Source organism: Enhydra lutris, unplaced genomic scaffold, assembly GCF_002288905.1.
Source record: "Enhydra lutris kenyoni isolate GAN:26980312 unplaced genomic scaffold, ASM228890v2 scaffoldscaffold67, whole genome shotgun sequence".
Lineage (NCBI taxonomy): Eukaryota > Metazoa > Chordata > Mammalia > Carnivora > Mustelidae > Enhydra > Enhydra lutris.
The window spans coordinates 7576611-7598773 of NW_019154151.1; positions in this window are offsets into that span (position 1 = coordinate 7576611).

Sequence of the window (22163 nt, forward strand, 5' to 3'; positions counted from 1 at the left end):
AGACCTGTACCCCTGGGGATAAAAATACATAATATGTTTATTAAAATAAATAAATTTAAAAAATAAGTTAAAACAAAAACAAACAAAAAAAAGAATACTGGCATTAAAATAAAAAAAAATTAGAAGTAAGAATAAATCTTTTAAAAAAAGAAGCAAGCATTTAAAAAGTAATGAAGTGCTGATATATTCTACTTGAAAAATCTCAAAAACATCAATGCAAATGAAAGCAGCCAGACACAAAGTGCCAAATATTGTATCATTCCACTCATGGAATTTCCGGAAAAGACATATATATAGAAGATTCAATATTTGCCTGAGGTTGGGGTGGGAGTGTGGACTGACTGGAAACTGTTTTGAAGGAACTTTTGGGGATGATTGGAAACATTCCAAAACTGAGCTGTGGTGATGGTTGTATAATTCTATAAATTTATCATTGAATTATACCCATTTGATAAGTTTTATGGTATGTAAGTTATACCTCAGTGTAAGGGCCTGGTTGGCCAGAGGGAGTCATTTTGTGTTTATGTAGTGAACTTAGATTGACCTTATGCAGTGAACTTAGATTGACCTTGCCCCTTCCAGAGGAACTTACTTGCAAAGCCTAGATACAGGGGTGGGTCAGGCCAGGTGAAGACATCCAATCAGTGGGGCACGCATATATCTACTAGGGTAAATTGAAATTCAATTGGCCACCCGTGTGTTACCTAGCAGTTTTTTTTCTGTGTGTGGCAGACTTAGCATGACTGTGCAGTGTTCTCTGTGTATTGCAATCTCTTTGGCTACCTGTGGATATCCTGGCTAAAGTGCCTCTATAAAAGTACGTCTGTGAGGCTGGGAGGGGTCGCCTCTTTGCAAGAGACAGCCCTGACTGGTCAGTTTGATTCTCCATGCTTGGCACAAAATAAAGCTTTGTTTGACCTTCGCTTTGTATTAGTCTCGCTCCTTTGATTACGGACCCTAATATTGGAGGGGGCACCGGATTCAAACAACGAGAACTGAGCCAACATCGGAATTTTTGGGAAAAGCCTCCGGAGGTAAGATCACAGGATCCTATCTGTCTGTCTGGTTGGAGCTCCAGGGTATGGCCCACCAGGGAGAAGCTGGAAACCGCCATGCTCCCCAGGGCTGGAGTGGATGTGGGGATGCCCCATCCCTCTGCTGATAGATTGACGGGGGGTTTGAGTCCCCCTGGGCGGTCGGGGGGTTCGAGTCCCCCTAGGCGGTCGCCGGGGGGCTCAATTCCCCCTGGGCGGTCAGGTGCCTGCCGGGGGGTTCGAGTCCCCCTAGGCAGTCGGGGGATAAAGAAAGCCACCACCAGTGGCAGGTTCTGGGTAAGAATCATTGGGCCTGCGGTTGTCTTTGCCTGGTCCTTTTGCTATCTGTTGCATTGTTTGTTATGATTGAAGGAATGAGGCTAGCAGAGAGTAAGGGGACTCTGTCTTTCATCTCTCCGTTCTTCATAATAGATGTGAGGCTTCTCACTCACTCATTTCGTGTGTTAAGGGCTATGACTGGAGCCAACTGGGGTTAGTCTAATGCCGGGTTAAGGTGCCCAATGCTGATGCTCATTGGAGCTGGGCGTGGAATATGAGTGCCTAGTGGGCCACTTTTGGTAAGCAGAACTGGCACTGCGGGATGAACCGACCTCGAGACAGAGACTTTAAGGAATATTCCCAAGCAGCTGCCGAAACTCCCTTTGTTTCAGGGAATTCCTTGCCTTCTCTGGCCCGATGTGGACTGCCTAGCCCCTCCCCCTTGCTGGCGGGAAAGCATGGCATCTGAAGTGGAGATGGTTATTTGTCTGTCTCAAGGTTTTAATGGGTAATTGTTAAAGTAACTTTCAAATTCTTTGGTAACCTGAAACTGTGAAGGGTTGTTTGAATGACAAATGGAATTAAATTTGTTGGACATGTAGGTCTTAACCAAATGGGATAAAATGCTAGAGCGTTGGCTGCTGGAACTGGGTTTGTGCTTTTGAAATCTGCTGGTGAACACGTTCTCTGCTTAACTGATTGATAAATTTGCCATCTAAAGAATTCTGTTGTAACAACTCACAATTGGTTTATATTTAGTCTTCAGTAGAGGTTAAGGTATTTCTAAGAGTACAAAATTCTGTTAAGTGTAATTAAGACTGATGGAAATGAGAAAAGCAACTCCGTATATAAGAAGTAGGAGATATGTAAAAAGAGAGAAAAACTGCCCCGAGGCCACTGTCGGAGCTAAATCCATTCGTAAAAGAATGGAAGGGGAGACTGATCACCTCCCATTAGCCAGGGATACCCAAAGGGGAGGATGTCCAACCTGTTTGAATCTGAAGAGTACTTGACTGTGTGAATGTGTCTGTATGGCTCCACCGCTTCCGCTACGGAGTCTGAGTGGGCTGCACCCCGAGTCTTGTGGGGTGTCATATGGCATAAAGTTCATCTACTCCACGGAGTAGCCTGGTCCGGGGTTTATACGGACAGACCTTAGGTAAGACGCTCCTAAGTTCCCACGAAGGAAGCGAGCAGGACTGCATCTGAAAGATCCCCCTCCCTTTGTCTGCGACATCATTCACAATGGGAGGGAAACCTAGTAAACTCATTATCTGCATACTTAAAAAAAAAAAGACACTGGTATAGAAAAGCTGGTTTTCTCCCTGTTTAAAAAGACAAGGTTTTCTTAAGTTAATTGATCTGTTATGGTTTTCTTTTTGCCTGCCCAGAAAATTCAGTTTCTATGTTTTGTTTTATCAGGTGTTTAATATCCCTAATTATATTTAGGCATGTGTTTTAAAACTTTCTAAGGTTTTAGCAATTGTTAACAAGATTTAAACCAATGATAAACCTTGGGTTACATTTGGGAAAATGCTATGCATTTCCTAAAGTTTTAATATGATGATGGATCATCACTTGATATTGTGATTATGGAAATGTTACATGTCACAGAATTAACCTGATTTTCTTGCCAGTTACATTGTAAATTCTCATCTCACCAGCTCTTTACCATATCTATTCTGAGTTTTTGTCATTTGTAATTGTTTTAATTCTCTTGTAAGATAAATTCCGTCTTAAAGAAAATTCATATGGGAGACTTTCAGGACAAATACAGGTCTTTGATATGTTGAAATCCTGGAACTGAAATGGTAAGAATTTACAGAAGTAAAAGCTGCATTCGGACTAAACCAGAATTATTAACATGGGACTAGGTGAACTGAAAGATTGTAATGTTGTATCTCTTGATGTTTTGTCTTATTTTAAACATTAATGGTTCTTTAATGTTTGCTCTTGCAGACTAGGGAAACTTTTTCTTAGGTTATCTGTAACTTACAGAGATAAAAATGTAGTCATTTTTAAACAAATCAAGGTTTTCAACTCTTTCTCTCTATTTGAACCCTCTGAAACCAAAAGGTCTCAGCAAGTATTCTTTCTTCCATGGCAATCAGTCATTTGCATAAGTTCAATAAAAATCTGTTCTCCTTGTAACAGGACACCATTGGAAACACTGGTTATTTCACCATGGCTTTGGCTGGAAGGTCATATTTGAAAAGACTCAGATATGACTAGACAGCTTAAAGGAACTAAGGTTGACTTTATAAAACCTGGAACTGCAAAGCCCTTTGGAACTGTTGGCCTGATACCTTGCTTACAGAGTTCCCAGCAGCCTCACCAGGTGAGTAAAGGATGTTACTTCCTGGCAGGTGCAGGAACCGCAGGATTCTTTGGGGGCCTCAGGAAGAGGAATTCACACAAATTGACAGGTATTGCAGGCATGTCTGATGGCAAGTATGTAGCTTGGCTTCTGGCCTGGAGAGGGTATCATAAGTTCAACCTAGAGATTCCTTACGAGAAGTTCCAGCAGAGCAGATTCTAAAAGATTTATATGATCCCTCACTGTTCTTGCTGAGCTTATGTAAATAATTAGGCCAAGCTTGTTAAAACTGGACTTGTTTTTCAAATAAATTAGCCCTGATTTGGCTATCTCTGAAAACGAGGGTTATTTTAGAGAGAAAAATTATGTTTTAATAACACACCTTTATGGATGTTAAATTCTAGATTTAATTGTCTTTAAATGTTTGTTTACTTAAGCTAAACAACTTGAGGTAAACTTCAGGGAAGATGCACGATAGCTCATTTAGATGATCTTGCTTTGCCAGTCAGCCCCAGATATAGGAAACTTCAGAAAATTGAAGGATTTGAAGGGAAGAATCTGACTGAATTAGTGGGAATAGCAGAAAAAGTGTTTAACAACAGGGATGTACAAGAAGATGAAAAACAGACCAAAAAAACGCTTAAGGTTTTGGCATTACATGAGGCAGAGAGGAGACGGGTAGGGGACAGTAAATGGAAGGAAAAGCCTAAGCATAAAGAAGGTAGGCAGGAAGACTTAGATTCAGATCGGTGCGCTTACTGTAAGGAAAAAGGACATTGGGCCAGGGAGTGCCCCAAAAGGAAGACAACAATGCTTGCCACCAGAGACTGAAGGGGCCATGGTTTGGAGCCCCTCCCCAAACCTCAGGTAAAAATTGAAGTGGAGGGGAAATCAGTTGATTTTTGGTGGACACAGGAGCCCAATTTTCATCATTACTTAAACCTATGGGAAAACTATCTGGAGAGGAAGTTTGGGTACAAGGAGCAAATGGCACAGAGAGACATAAATGGACAACAGAAAGGACTTTAAATTTGGCCTTGGGAGTAGTTAAACATCGATTTTTGGTCCTCCCTAATGCCCCATATAACTTGATGGGAAGAAATCTCCTCCACAAGTTAAGAGCTGGCATTCAGTTCTCGGAAGGAGGCATGACTGTAACCTTGAGACAACCCACTGTTCAAGTGCTTATGGCAGCAGTAGATGAATACCTCCTTTACGAGCCAGTCTCAAAACCAGAGGAGACAAAGGAGGGAGCCTTCTCCAAATCCTACAGGACGAGTTTCCCGAGGTCTGGGCAGAAGGGAAGCCCCCTGGCTTGGCCAAGAAACAACCTCCAGTGGTGGTACAATTAAAGGTGACAGCTACGGCTGTTTGCATTCGGTAGTACCCCCCTTCCCTGGGAAGCAAAGGAAGGGATCAGAAAACACATTAACTGCCTCCGAGGAGACGGGATCCTAGCTCCTTGCAAATATCCATAGAACACACCTTTGCTGCCCGTCAAAAAGGCCGAGACTGGGGAGTACCGACCCATCCAGGACTTGCAGGAAATTAATAAACGGGTTGAAGATATCCACCTGACGGTGCCTAACCCCTATACCCTACTCTCCCTCCTGGGCCCCAAAAGAACTGTGTATACCATCTTAGATCTCAAGGATGCATTTTTTTCTGCATGTCTTTAGCAAAGGAATTCTCAGCACCTTTTTGCTTTTGAGTGGTCTGACCCACAGGAAGGATTCCAAGTCCAGCTCACCTGGACAAGACTTCCCCAAGGGTTCAAGAATTCGCCCACTATCTTCGATGAGGCCCTACATGAGGATTTGCGTGAGTACAGAACCTCCAACCCAGGAGTCACTCTGTTACAGTACGTTGGTGGCTTGCTAGTAGCTGCTGAGGACTATGAGTCATGTTTGCGGGGGACGAGAGCTCTCTTACAGACTCTGCAGGAAAAAGGGTATCGGGTGTCAGCGAAGAAAGAACAGCTCCGTCAGAGCCATGCCACTTATCTAGGCTTTGGTCTCCACAAGGGAGTGCGTTCACTGTCCAGGAGTCCAGGAAAATAATGAGGAAACAGGAAACAGGAAACAGGTGACCACCCAATACCCCCACCCCACCACGTCCTGACAAGTGAGGGAGTTTCTTGGAACAGTGGGCTACTGTAGGCTGTGGATACCGCGGTTTGCGGAGATTGCCCGACCTGTCTATGAACTGGCAAAAGGAGGGCTCACTATGATAGAGTGGACAGCTGAGGCAGAAGGAGCATTTTGGGAATAACAAGCTGCCTTACAGAGTGCCCCAGCATTGGCCATCCCAGATGTTACCAAGCCCTTCCACTTGTATGTGGATGAAAAAGCAGGGGTGGCCAAAGGAGTTTTAACTCGGACTCTCGGGCCTTGGCAAAGGCCAGTAGCCTATCTTAGCAAGAAACTAGATCCAGTAGTGGCTGGGTTCCCCTCTTGCCTCTGCATAATTGCTGCCATGGCCCTCCTGGTCAAGGATGCAAGTAAATTGAATTTGGGTCAAAATCTCATCTTGACCACCACCCATGCTATCAAGGGCCTTCTCCGGACTCCACCCGACTGATGGATGATGAATACCCGAGTGACAGGGTATCAGGCCCTCCTCCTCAACGAACCAAGAGTGACCTTCCAGCCCCCAGTGGTGCTAAATCCAGCCACGCTGCTGCCAGAGTAGCTGGCTGACCATCCACACGAGTGTGGGGAGGTCCTAACCCAAGTCACAGGAGTAAGGCCGGATCTCAGAGACATTCCCCTCCCGGATGCCAAGATGATTCTGTTCACAGATGGGAGTAGCTACATGGTCGATGGAAAGAGGTATGCGGGAGCTGCTGTGGTTTCTCCTGAGCAGGAACTCTGGACAGCAGCCCTGCCACATGGAACTTCGGCACAAAAAGCGGAACTGATTGCACTCACTAAGGCACTGCAGATGGCCAAAGGTAAAACCACCAACATCTATACAGACAGCAGGTACGCCTTTGCTATTCTCCATATACATGGGGCTATTTATAAGGAAAGGGGCCTATTAACAGCAGAAGGAAAAGGAATTAAAACAGAGGAGAAATATTGGCTCTCCTCCCGGCTATTTGGGACCCAAAAGAGGTGGCTATTATGCAGTCCTCAAAAGGGGACTGATCTGATTTCAAAAGGAAACCAATTAGCAGATCGAGCTGCAAAGCAAGCAGTACAAGAGCTGGTTACACTCCCGGCTCTAGCCCTACCAGAAAAACCAGACTATTCAGAGGAAGATTTAACGTATTTACAAAAATGGGCTAAATTAGACTATGAAGGGGACTCGGCTAAGACTAAAGCAGGAAAAATAATTCTTCCTCGAAGACTAGGTAAGAAGTTAGTAGACCAGATACATCAGGGTACTCATTTGGGGATACACACACTCAAGGACCTTATAGGCAAGCAATTCCAGGTTTCTAAATTAGGGTGTATGGTTCAGGATGTAGTTGATAGATGTGCTCAATGCCAGACAGTTAATGTGGGAGGAACTAGAATGGGAAGAGGGAAAAGAGAAAGAGGTAAGGAACCAGGAATTTATTGGGAAATAGATTTTATAGAAATGAAACCCGGAAAGTATGGGCACAAATATATGTTAGTTTTTGTAGATACCTTTTCAGGCTGGGTAGAGGCTTTTTCCACCAAACATGAGACGGCAGGAGTGGTAGGCAAAAAAAGGCTACTAGAAGAAATAATTCCTAGGTTTGGGCTGCCTCTCATGATTGGGTCAGACAATGGCCCTGCATTTGTGAGCTCAGTCTCACAGACATTGGCCAAGGCCATGGGCACAAATTGGAAACTACATTGAGTCTATCGGCCCCAGAGTTCTGGGCAAGTAGAGAGAATGAACCGGACTCTTAAAGAGACCTTGACAAAACTAATTCTGGAGACTGGTGGTGGATGGGTGGATCTCCTTCCTTTTGCCCTCCTTGGGGCACAATGTACACCCTATTTAAACAGGGTGACCCCATTTGAAATAATGTTTGGGAGACCCCCAACCCCGCTCTGTCCTCAGCTACAAGAGGTTGCCCTAGCAGAAATTACTGATCAGTCTGTACTCCAGTCACTGCAGGCATTACAGTCTGTCTTTAAAAAAGCCCATGCAGGGATCAAGACTGCCCACACTGGGACGGAGACGGAGGTGGAACCACATCCTTACCAACCCGGGGACTTGGTTTGGATACGTCGCTATCAAGTGGAAAACTTGGAGCCTCGCTGGAAGGGACCATTTACTGTCATCCTGACCACCCCCACAGCGATAAAAGTAGAAGGCATCAGGGCCTGGATTCATGCGGGTCACGTCAAATGAGCTGAGGAAGCAGACGCCCCCCCAGAGGTGGAAGCCTCAGCCAATGGACCCCGCTCATCATGGACTAAAGCTAAGACTCAAAAGACTATGAGTTTATTGTTGCTCCTATTGTTACCTGTTTATGTAAAGTATAGGTAGGAAATTAGATGAAGGAAATTAGGAAAAATGGAAAAGGTTCTATGAAGCGGTAAATGGCTAACTTATCAGCTGACTGTGCACTAGTGTCATTTGTACAAAAGAAAACTAGAGTGATAAAAATATTAGACTTACATGCTCAATATAACCCCTTAAAACCAGAGAACATAGAACTGGCTGAAAAGTCAAGGATTTGACTAATCTCCAAAGAAAAGGGGGGAATGTAAGGGCCTGGTTGGCCAGAGGGAGTCATTTTGTCTTTATGTAGTGAACTTAGATTGACCCTATGCAGTAAACTTAGATTGACCCTGCCCATTCCAGTGGAACTTACTTGCAAAGTCTAGATACAGGGGCGGGTCAGGCCAGGTGAAGACATCCAATCAGTGGAGCACGCATATATCTACTAGGGTAAATTGAAATTCAATTGGCCACCCGTGTGTTTCCTAGCAGTTTTTTTTCTGTGTGTGGCAGACTTAGCATGACTGTGCAGTGTTCTCTGTGTATTTGCAATCTCTTTGGCTACCTGTGGATATCCTGGTTAAAGTGCCTCTATAAAAGTACGTCTGTGAGGCTGGGAGGGGTCGCCTCTTTGCAAGAGACAGCCCTGACTGGTCAGTTTGATTCTCAATGCTTGGCGCAAAATAAAGCTTTGTTTGACCTTCGCTTTGTATCAGTCTCGCTCCTTTGATTACGGACCCTAACACTCAGTAAGTCTGTTAAAGAAGATGTACATTTGAAGAAAACTACAAGATATTACTTTTGAACATAGTAAAATTAAAACAATAGAGATTTAGATGTTTTAGAGATTTAAGTGTTCTTTCAACATTGTTTAAATGATTTTGTTCTGAGTGAAATAAGTCAAGCAGAGAGAGTAAATTATCATATGGTTTCACTTACTTGTGGAGCATAAGGGATAACACAGAGGACATTGGGAGATGGAGAGAAGTGAGTTGGGGAAAATTGGAGGGAGAGACAAACCATTAGAGACTGTGGACTCTGAGAAACAAACTGAGGGTTTTGGAGGGGAGGGGGGTGGGGGGATGGGTGAGCCTGGTGGTGGGTATTATGGAGGGCACTTCTTGCATGGAGCCAGTGTGGTGCATAAACAATAAATTTTGAAACTCTGAAAAAAATTAAATTTCATTTAAAAAATTAAAAAACAAAGATATAGCTTAAGATTGAAGCAAAACAATAAAACTAAGAGAGAATAGTTTAATTCAAGCTAAGGTATAACAAAGAAAAACCTAAAATCCATCCCACTACTTAAATAAAATCTAAAATCCTTTTCTGTACCATATATTTTGGGTAAAAAGCTATATCTGTTTCTTGTCCAATCTAAAGAAGCTTTTCTTTGTGTCCTCAGCTTTTCCTTAATCATACTTTAAAGGCATTCCAAAAGTTGACAAATTTGATCTCACTTTTTTACCTTATTTAAATTTGTCATGTCTCCTCTCAGGCTTTGCCATTTCAGGAAGAGTATTTTATAAACTTTTTGTGAGAGCTTGTTTTTGTCTTATTGCACTATTTGACTTTATATGTTCAGTTTACCAAATAAAACCTTCTACACTATCTTTTTCACAACTTGTGATACAATTTTCAAATCTAATGTACTAAAGAATCCTCTTTAATCAGTTGTTTCTTCAATCTTCCATTTTATGCTCTAGGGAAAACTACATAATTATTTTATTCATTCCAAAACACTTTTAGCTTTAACTTTCACCTGTAAGTCTATTATCCTATTAGATTCTAGCTAGCAGGAATCATGGGATCACTGCACTATTAAAAATCGTATTCTTATGGTCAACTAATCTTCAACAAAGCAGGAAAGAATATTCAATGGAAAAAGAAGTCTTTTCAACAAATGGTGTTAGGATAATTGGACAACAACATGCAGAAGAATGAAACTGGGTCACTTTCTTACACCATACATAAAAATAAACTTAAAATGAATGATAGACCTCAGTGTGAGACAGGAATCCATCAGAATCCTAGAGGACAACACAGGAAACAATCTCTTTGACCTTGGCCACACCAACTTCTTGCTAGACACGTTTTTGAAGGCAAGAGAAACACAAACAAAAATAAACTATGGGGACTACATCAAAATAAAAAACTTCTGCACAGTGAAGGAAATAACAAAACTAAAAGGCAACCTACAGAATGGAAGAAGATATTTGCAAATGACATATCAGATAAAGAGCTAGTATCCAAAATCCATAAATAACTTATCAAACTCACCACCCAAAAAACAAATCCAGTCAAGAAATGGGCAGAAGACATGAACAGACATTCCCCAAAGAAGACATCCAAAGACCAACAGATGCATGAAAAAAATGCTCTACATCCCTTGGCATCAGGGAAATACAAATCAAAACCACAATGAGATATCACCTCACACCAGTCAGAATGACAAAAATTCATAAGTCAGGAAACTACAGATGTTGGTGAGGGTGAAGAGAAAGGGGAACTCTCCAACACTGTTGGTGGGAATCCAAACTGGTGTAGCCATTCTGGAAAACGTATGGAGGTTCTTCAACAAGTTAAAAATAGAGCTACTCTATGACCCAGCAATTGCAATACTAGGTATTTATCCAAAGGATACAAATGTACTGTTCAAAGGAACACAGCACCCCAACATTTATAGCAGCAATATCCACAATAGCCAAAATATGGGAAAAGCCCAGATGTCCATTGACAGATGAGTGGATAAAGAGTGGTATGTATATGTGTATATGTATATGTGTATGTATATGCGTATGTATATGTGTGTGTGCATATATACATATATATGCATATATATACGTATATATTCATATACATATATATATGCACATATATACGTATATATGATGGAATATTATTCATCCACCAAAAAGAATGAAAACTTGCCATTTACAATGATGTGAAGGAATTAGAGGGAAGTAAAATAAGCTAGTCAGAGAAAGATAATTATCATATGATTTCACTCATATGGGGAATTTAAGAAATGAAACAGATGAACATAGAGGAAGGGAAGGAAAAATAAAATAAAACAAATCAGAGAGGGAGAGAAACCATAAGAGACTCTTAGCTATATATAGGAAACAGAGGGTTACTGAATGGTAGGTGGTTGGGAGGATGGGGTAACTGGGTAATGGGAATTAAGAAGGCACTTGATGGAATGAGCACTGGTTATTTTATGCAACTGATGAATCTCATACTCTACCTCTGAAACTAATAATACCTATATGTTAATTGATTTTAAATAAAAAAATCATATTTGCTGAAGTTGTGAGATAATATCAAGTCTGTCAGTTAACAAGAACATTCATCACAAAATTCATTACCAAGCAATACTACTTGACTCCTAATCTTTATACCTATGTACCAGTGTGTAATTGCTTCCTCTTACCCTCTGAATTGAAAAGCTGAGGCATGTGATTTATTTTCTTTTTTTCCCCCTTTTTTAAAAAAATACTTATATAAGTAGCAATTTGTCTCTGTACCTGGTACTTTCTTCCTAACCCACCAGTTCATTGTACCTGCATTATAACGTACAACTACCATCCCAGCTCTACTGTTACATACTTGACCCCTATCTTTCTTTAAGAAACCCTAATGAATTTTGGAGGAAGGTACATTAACATTATGGAGGTTAGTAAGAATCTAGTAGACCCATGATCTTCTGTCACGTCTCAACTCAAGTTTTCCTTCTTCAGTAAAGCTGTCTTTCCCTCTCTGACAGGCCAGATACTCACTATCATGAGCTCTCATGACATCCTATACCTCCCCTTTACACTATTTTCATTTTACATACATCTGTGTGATTCTCTAATTAATGTCTACTTCCTCCACTAAATTTAAAATTTTATGAGGGAAGGTCTCATGTATGTTTTTGTATGCCACTGAATAGCAGCACCTAACATAGCACCTAGAACATAGTATGTGCTTGATAAATACTTTTTTTAATAAATGGCAAATAAATCAGTGAATAAATAAGCCTATACTTCTCATATATAAAGAATCAGAGAAACAGAATACTGGCTCTTTATAAATACTCTACATGGCATCCAATCATAGAAGTAGGCTTACCTCAAAATTTGCTAAGACTGGAAGCCAAGTTCAAGCCATGAAGTAGCCATATTATCCAAGGCAGAATAGAGCTACAGTAAGCATAGTGCAATATACATGGTTTTGAGTTTCAAAATCCTTTTTGAATAACTGACTTAGCAGACAGTCAAGCATTATTTTAACATTTTGTGAAATAAGATAAATCAAGAAAATGTGTAGTACAAATTCTTCTTTTCTGAAGGAGCTTAAAGAATGGAAAGGAAAAAAATTGCCTATATTCAGATTTGAAATTGAGGAGTACTAAAGCAAGAACTAGTATCAGCAAAAACTATTTTCTTCTCCATATAATTGGATTTCAGCAATTTGGTGTTGGTCTAAATGGAAAAAATGCTTTGGCAGACTGAAATTTTGAGATGAGATTCCGTCCTACCCACAAATTCTCAGGGTACTGTGTCCATCATTGGAATATACATTTTAAAAGAGATATAAAAATTTGAATAGCATCTGGAAAAGAGTGACTTATGTATCTAAAATGTATCCAGATAAGGCATACATGGAAGCTGAAATTCTTCAGCCCAAACAAGATAAGGCTAAGAGTGCTTTCATAATTGTTTCAGGGTTTTCATTTTGTTTACTCCAGAAAAGTAACAATTACCCATATCTACTATGTCAGATTAAGAGGAGCTGCTCTTACCAGAAACATGAAAAGCCTATTCAACATAAAGAAGAATTCTTTGACAATAAGGATTACTAGTTACAGAAATGAGTATATTATGGGATTCGGGAATCTCCTTTACCAGGGTTCTTTAAGAAAACAGATGAGTTCCTTATAAGTTAGAAGTCTTTGTGGTGCTACTTAAAGGTAGGGACATAACTGCTATGGATGCTCTGTAGGCTATATAACCTTTCAAGTCCTTTCTAGCCCTGGATATTTATAAGTAATGAAAAATTAACCAAAAAATATAACAGATTAAAATGCCTAACAAATGCCACCCTCCAGACCAAACCATCATGCCGGTTTTATGAAATGCCCAGATATTGCCTCTCAGCAGCAGTCAGTAGCAAATATTTATTGCATCCAGATAAGGGATAGAAGTCACATTTAACTATACATTGATATAAAATATGGAGATATTGTCGTCAAGCATTAAAGAACTCAACAAGTTGAGCCTAAGATGTGTGGACCATTTTCACAAACTGGTCATGGTGCAAACATGAAAGAGAATATGTGATATTTCATCTGCCAAATATGTCACATTCAACCAGGTGAGATATACCTCAAAAGAAAAAGTAAATGGCCATAAGACTGCTATGCAACACTGAGATTCAGCACAAACTCAGTGGCTTTTTACACAAACCATCACCAAAGAAAATAATTTTCAAATGGCCTCTTTAATGTAGCATTAATGGGTTTTTCATGCTATCCTCAATTCACATGCAGAACTTGTTTCAGTGTATGCTAAGGTTCTGCCCATGTGGACTGTACACAAGCATATAATCCCTAGTATTCATAGCAAAGACGTCACACTGTATTAACTACACTATATAAAAACCTAAAACTCTAAGTTAAATTGTCAAAGAAAATTTATTATTGTAGCACATAAAGGATATAAGTGTAGGGTGACTGGGTGGCTCAGTTGGTTAAATGCCTGCCTTTGACTCAGGACATGATCCCAGGGTCCTTGGATTGAGTCCCACATTGGTTCTTTCCCTGCCTCTGCCTTCTCTCATAAATAAATAAAATCTTTTTTAAAAGGATATATGTGTATACATTTATATATACAAACACATAAAATTAATCATTTTTTTCATAATTTTTACACATAGTAAGTGACTAATATGTATAATAAAACAAAGAAAAAGATGAAATGAACCAATCTTAGGGGACTCACAGAAGGTTGTCATACTAAAAGTATCAGCTCAGGGGGAACCATATAGCTATTCAGCTCTAATTTTAGGGTATTTCCCCAGTCATAACTTTATTTGGAAAAGTCACCTAAAAATCTCTGTCATCCTGTGTTTGGAAAATCTCCATGTATTTATCTTTGGCCATTTGACTCTAAAACATCTCATTTTGATGAGGCCAAAGAGATCAGAGTAGTGAGTGAAAATTTTAAAAAAGTTTTCAAAAGCTCTAAATCTTATTTTAAGTTCTATAAGCAACCCACCAGATGCATCTGTAATGCAAAATTCCCTCTAAAAGACAATAATTCTCAGGAACATGTAGGTGTATCTTATTGGATAATTACTTTCAGATATCTGATTCTGAAACAGAATTTTCAGTGAGGGTGGTCTGTGGATGAAAATTATATGGGGATTTTAGAGGTTAAGTACAAATTTTCTAGATTTATCTTTTACTTTGACAGAAACACCCATTCCCCCATACCCTTGACTTCTTAATCTGGTGATTTACCATTTAACAAGAACTTCTGTAACTATATTAGAATTTATATCTGAGGTCACATTAACTTGGATTCCTTACAAGTTCTAACTGTAGTGAATTAGGCCCAAGTCAAAGAGCTACTGAACAGTGGAAGCAGACCTGTGGCCACTCCTCACCAGAATAATCCTAAAGCAGGTACCTGCTAATCTAAAACTCTGGGGCCTTCTCCAGAAATAAGAAGCAGCCCTGTGAATTTCTTATCTTAGTGTATACAGTTTTCTGAAGGCCTAAAGGAATTAATATGGCTTTCAACATCATTTGTCTTCCACACACTGAGTAATTAATATATTTGGATAAACCATTAACCAAATGAAAGCAAGCAATGTAAACCTATGGAACTGCTTCATCTACACTTTTGGAGAAATCATTTTAAACAAAGAGAGACACAAAGATTGTTTTAGTTTAGAGACTGCAGTATTCAGTCTCTGTTATCCTTTGTTGGCAGGAAAGAAACTCAATCAAAACAAGTTTTCTCCAACATCTCTGTATAATAGAAGAGACACATGTACACAATTCTCATAAAGACAATTTTGACTCCATATTCTGGAAATGCAGCTCAGCATATCAAAGACAAATCGCTCTGGTAAACTAGTGTTATAGATCAAAATATATGAAAGAGAGGGAATAGAAGGAAGAATGCCAGGTTATGAAATTTATAAATGGATAGCTGAGTGGGACTTTCCCAATTCTCACTAGATGTTCTAAGTTAGTACTGGATGAACCTGGAATCTCTGATTGCCTTTGCACAGATTGTGTTCCAGCTGTCTTCCAATATTTGAACATTCAGGTCTTAGCCCCATGCTGTGTCAGCCTCCCACATATTTTGTATACCAAGAGTAATTTATGAATCTATAAAAGCAATCACAATGCATGCAAGAAAGGGTTATAAAGTTCTAAGACTGCACAAACTAGCTTCAACAAACTCAGTCCAAGTTCCAAGCATCACTCTTACATTTGAGCTGATTTACAAATCACACAGATCTTTGTCTGGTATTCTATATCCTTTGTGAAGTTGGAAAAGAGAACAAAAGCCTTGATGGTATAGTGTCTACATAAAATTCAAGCTGCTGCAATTCCTTTACTTACTGCCTCAGATTCATTAAATAGCCTTACAATGTGAGAATCTGAAATAAGCAGCAGGAAAATGGGCACTATGAAATTTAACCAGTGCCAACAAGGTTGGGAGCATAAGATGAAACCTGCAAAATGCTTTTGTAATTTTATCCTCAATTTTACATCTGAGGAATTTACCTCAAAACACATTCTATACTGTGGAGAAAGGGGAACCCTCTTATACTGTTGGTGGGAATGCAAATTGGTGCAGCCACTTTGGAAAACAGTGTGGAGATTCCTCAAAAAATTAAAAATAGAACTACCCTATGACCTGGCAATTGCACTACTAGGTATTTACCCCCAAAATACAGATGTAATGAAAAGAAGGGCCATATGCACCCCGATGTTCATAGCAGCAATGTCCACAATAGCCAAACTGTGGAAAGAGCCAGGATGGCCTTCAACAGACAAATGGATAAAGAAGATGTGGTCCATATATACAATGGAATATTACTCAGCCATCAGAAAGGATGAATACCCAACTTGTGCATCAACATGGATGGGACTGGAGGAGACTATGCTTAGTGAAATAAGTCAAGAAGAGAATGTCAATTATCATATAATTTCACTTAATTGTGGAACATAAGAAATAACATGGAGGACATTAGGAGAAGGAAAGGAAAATTGAATTGGGGGAAATCAGAGGGGGAGATAAACCATGAGAGACTGTAGACTTCAAGAAACAAACTGAGAGTTTTAGAGGGTAGGGGGGTAGGGATATGGGTGAGCCTGGTGGTGGGTATGAAGGAGGGCACATATTAAATGAAGCACTGGATGTTGTACATAATGAATCTTGGAATAATGCATCAAAAATTAATGATGTATTTTACGGTGACTAACATAACACACACACACACACACACACACACACACACAAAGATGCAAAAAAAAGAAAAACACCTCATCCTATAGTCCCATTCAAAAGAAAATGGTTACAATTTTAAGTGTCCCAAAATGGCTCAGAATGTCCTTTGAGACTTACCAGCTTATTGTTACATGGACCTTTTCTCACTCTGTTCTATCACCATCAGCTTGCCATCAATGGCAGCTCAGCTCTTTCCTCCTACATGTGATCCTGCTTTTGACATGGAAGGATTTCACCTTGAGTTCTCACAGCTCGCTCATTCTTTTGACTGTTTGCATCTTTTTATCTCCTTTTCACTTCCATTCCTACTTTAAACTCTTTCTATTACCACCACTTATAAGTCTCTTCTTAAAGCATTTCCTTCTGTGTATATTCTGAATACACTTTAGCAGTTCATTATAGAAAAATCACTGTATTTGCTCTGATTTTACAATTTTCAATACCAGTAACCTGAGAACTACTTCTACATGAGTAGATTGCCATCATTTCAGACATACTGTCACCAACTGCAGTACCTTGACTGGGAATTTGGTTTGAAAAACTTCCATGGATGAGAAAAGGAGAATGTAATATGCTTTGCTATTCAATTAACTTTATTCAAAAGAAAAAAGTAAAACTTTTTATAGATCAGCACAGAAATGAACTGCTTTTAAACTATTCTTTTTTTTATTTTTATTTTTTATTAACAATTAATGTATTATTAGCCCCAGGGGTCCAGGTCTGTGAATCGCCAGGTTTACACATTCACAGCACTCACCATACCACATACCCTCCCCAGTATCCATAACCCAACCACCCTCTCCCTACCCCCCTACCAACAGCAACCCTCCATTTGTTTTGTGAGATTAAGAGTCTCTTGTAGTTTGGCTCCCTCCCAATCCCATCTGGTTTCATTTTTTCCTTCCCTACCCCCAAACCTCTCATATTGCCACTCAAATTTTCATATGAGGGAGATCATATGATAATTTTCTTTCTCTGATAGACTTATTTCACTCAGCATAATACCCTCTAGCTCCATCCACATCATTGCAAAAGGCAAGATCATTTCCTTTGATGGCTTCATAGTATTCCATTGTATATATATACACCACATCTTCTTTATCCATTCATCTGTTGATGGACATCTAGGTTCTTTCCATAGTTTGGCTATTGTGGACATCGCTGCTATGAACATTCGGGAGCATGTGTCACTTCGGATCACTACATTTGTATCTTTAGGGTATATACCCAGTAGTGTGATTGCTGGGTCATAGGGTAGCACTATTTTCAACTTTCTGAGGAACCTCCATGCTGTTTTCCAGAGTGGCGGCACCAGCTTTCATTCCCACCAACACTGTAGGAGGGTTCCCCTTTCCCAACATCCTCATCAGCATCTGTCATTTCCTGACATGTTACTTTTAGCCATTCTGACTGGTGTGAGGTGGTATCTCATTGTGGTTTTGATTTGTATTTCCCTGATGCCAAGTGATGTGGAGCACTTTTTCATGTTTCTGTTGGCCATCTGAATATCTTCTTTGCAGAAATGTCTGTTCATGTCCTCTGCCCATTTCTTGATTGAATTATTTGTTGAATAATTGTTTGCTGAATTGAATCTTAAGTTCTTCGTAGATTTTGGATAGTAGCCCTTTATCTGCTATGTTGTTTGCAAATATCTTCTGCCATTCTGTCAGTTGTCTTTTGGTTTTGTTAACTGTTTCCTTTGTTGTGCAAAAGCTTTTGATCTTGATGAAGTCCCCATAGTTCATTTTTCCCCTTGTTTCCCTTGCCTTTGGTGATGTTTCCAGGAAGAAGTTGCTGCAGCTGAGATCAAAGAGGTTGCTGCCTCTGTTCTCCTCAAGGATTTTGATATATTCATTTCTTACATTTAGGTCCTCTATCCATTTGGAGTCTATTTTTGTGTGTGGTGTAAGAAAATGGTCCAGTTTCATTTTTCTGCATATGGCTGTCCAATTTTCCCAACACAATTTGTTGAAGAGACTGTCTTTTTTCCATTGGACATTCTTTACTGCTTTGTCAAAAATTAATCATAGATTTGAGGGCCTATTTCTGGGCTCTCTATTCTGTTCCATTGATCTATGGGTCTGTTTTGTGCCAGTACCATACTGTCTTGATGACTACTTCTTAGTAATAGAACTTGAAGTCTGAAATTGTGATGCCACCAACTTTGGCTTTCTTTTTCAACATTCCTCTGGCTATTCAGGGTCTTTTATGGTTCCATACGAATTTTAAGATTATTTGTTCCATTTCTTTGAAAAAAAATGATGGTATTTTGATAGGGATTGCACTAAATGTATAGATTGCTTTAAGTAGCATAGACATTTTCACAATATTTGTTCTTCCAATCCATGAGCATGGAACATTTTTTCCATTTCTTTGTGTCTTCCTCAATTTCTTTCATGAGTACTTTATAGTTTTCTGAGTATAGATTCTTTGCCTCTTTGATTATGTTAATTCCTAGGTATCTTATGGTTTTGGGTGCAATTGTAAATGGGATTGACTCCTTAATTTCTGTTTCTTCTGTCTTGCTTTAGGAGTAAAGAAATGTAACTGATTTCTTTGCATTAATTTTATATCCTGACACTTTAATGAATGATATAAACAAGTTCTAGCAGTTTTGGAGTGGAGTCTTTTGGGTTTTCCACATATAGTATCATATCATCTGCAAAGAGTGATAGGTTGACTTCTTCTTTGCCAATTTGGATGCCTTTAATTTCTTTTTTTGTCTGATTGCTGAGGCTAGGACTTCTAGTACTATGTTGAATAGCAGTAGTGATAATGGACATCCCTGCCATGTTCTGACCTTAGTGGAAAAGCTCTCAGTTTTTCTCCATTGAGAATGATATTTGCGGTGGGTTTTTCATAGATGGCTTTAATAATATTGAGGTATGTGCCGTCTATCCCTACACTTTGAAGAGTTTTGATCAGGAAGGGATGCTGTACTTTGTCAAATGCTTTTTCAGCATCTATGGAGAGTATCATATGGTTCTTATTCTTTCTTTTATTAATGTGTTGTATCACATTGATTGATTTGCGGATGTTGAACCAACCTTGCAGCCCTGGAATAAATCCCACTTGGTCGTGGTGAATAATCCTTTTAATGTACTGTTGAATCCTATTGGCTAGTATTTTGGTGAGAATTTTTGCATCTGTGTTCATCAAGGATATTGGTCTGTAGTTCTCTTTTTTGATGGGATCCTTGTCTGGTTTTGGGATCAAGGTGATGCTGGCCTCATAAAACGAGTTTGGAAGTTTTCCTTCCATTTCTATTTTTTAGAACAGTTTCAGGAGAATAGGAATTAATTCTTCTTTAAATGTTTGGTAGAATTCCCCTGGGAAGCTGTCTGGCCCTGGGCTTTTGTTTGTTTGGAGGTTTTGGTGACTGTTTCAATCACCTTACTGGTTATGGGTCTGTTCAGGTTATCTATTTCTTCCTGGTTCAGTTGTGGTAGTTTATATGTCTCTTGGAATGTATGCATTTCTTCCAGATTGTCGAATTTGTTGGCATAGAGTTGCTCATAGTATGTTCTTATAATTGTTTGGATTTCTTGGGTGTTGGTTGTGATCTCTCCTCTTTCATTCATGATTTTATTAATTTGGGGCCTTTCTCTTTTCTTTTTGATAAGTCTGGCCAGGGGTTTATCAATCTTATTAATTCTTTCAAAGAACCAGCTCCTAGTTTCCTTGATTTGTTCTTTTTTTTTTAGTTTCTATTTCATTGATTTCTGCTTTGAGCTTTATGATTTCTCTTCTCCTGCTGGGTTTAAGCTTTCTTTTTCTCTCTCCAGCTCCTTTAGGTGTAGGGTTTAGTTGTATATTTAAGACCTTTCTTGTTTATTGAGAAAGGCTTGTATCGCTATATATTTTCCTCTCAGGACTACCTTTGCTGTGTCTCACAGATTTTGAATGATTGTGTTTTCATTATCATTTGTTTCCATGATTTTTATCAGTTCTTCTTTAATTTCCTGGTTGACCCATACATTTTTTAGAAGGATCTTGTTTAGTCTCCATACATTTGAGTTCTTTCCAAACTTCTTCTTGTGACTGAGTTCTAGCTTCAGAGCATTGTGGTCTGAAAATATGCAGGGAATGATCCCAATCTTTTGGTACCGGTTGAGACCTGATTTATGACCCAGGATGTAGTCTATTCTGGAGAATGTTCCATGTGCACTAGAGAAGAATGTTATTATGTTATTTTGGGATGGAATGTTCTGAATATATCTGTGATATCCATCTGGTCCAGTGTGTCATTTAAGGCCTTGATTTCCTTGTTGATCTTTTGCTTGGATGATCTGTCCATTTCAGTGAGGGGAGTGTTAAAGTCCCCTACGATTATTGTATTATTGCCGATGTGTTTCCTTGATTTTGCTATTAATTGGTTTATATATTTGGCTGCTCCCATGTTAGAGTCATAGATATTTAAAATTGTTAGATCTTCTTGTTGGACAGATCCTTTGAGTATGATATAGTGTCCTTCCTCATCTCTTATTATAGTCTTTGGCTTAAAATCTAATTGATCTGATATAAGTATTGCCACTCCTGCTTTCTTCTGAAATCCATTAGCATGGTAAATTGTTTTCCACCCCCTCACTTTAAATCTGGAGGTGTATTTGTGTCTAAAATGAGTTTCTTATAGGCAGCATATTGATGGGTTTGCTTTTCTTATCCATTCTGATACCCTGTGTCTTTTGATTGGGGCATTTAGCTCACTTACATTCAGGGTAACTATTGAGAGACATGAATTTAGTGCCATTGTATTGCCTGTAAGGTGACTGTTACTGTATATTGTCTCTGTTCCTTTCTGATCTACTACTTTTAGGGTCTCTCTTTGCTTAGAAGACCCTTTTCAATATTGCCTGTAGAGCTGGTTTGGTGTTTGCAAATTCTTTCAGTTTTTATTTGTCCTGGAAACTCTTTATCTCTCTTTCTAATTTTAGTGATAGCCTAGCTGGATATAGTATTCTTGGCTGCATGTTTTTCTCATTTAGTGCTCTGAATATATCATGCCTGTTTTTTTCTGGCCTGCCAGGTCTCTGTGGATAAGTCCACTGTCAATCTAATGTATTTACCCTTGTATGTTAGACTTCTTTTCCCAGGCTGCTTTTAGGATTTTCTCTTTGTCCCTAAGACTTTTAAATTTTACTATCAGGTGAAGGGCTGTGGACCTATTTTCATTGATATTGAGGGGGGTTCTTTGCATCTCCTGGATTTTGATGCTTGTTCCCTTTGCCATATTAAGGAAATTCTCTACAATAATTCTCTCCAATATACTTTCTGCTCCCCTCTCTCTTTCTTCTTCTTCTGAATCCCAATTATTCTAATGTTGTGTTGTCTTACAGTGTCACTTATCTCTCGAATTCTCTCCTCATGGTCCAGTATTTGTTTGTCTCTCTTTTGCTCAGCTTCTTTATTCTCTGTCGTTTGGTCTTCTATATCACTATTTCTTTCTTCTGCCTCATTTATCCTAGCAGTAAGAGCTTCCATTTTTTATTGTACCTCATTAATAGGTTTTTTTTTTTATTTCAACTTGGTTAGATTTTAGTTCTTTTATTTCTCCAGAGAGATAAAAGCCCTTTCTGGAGAAATAAAAGAACTAAA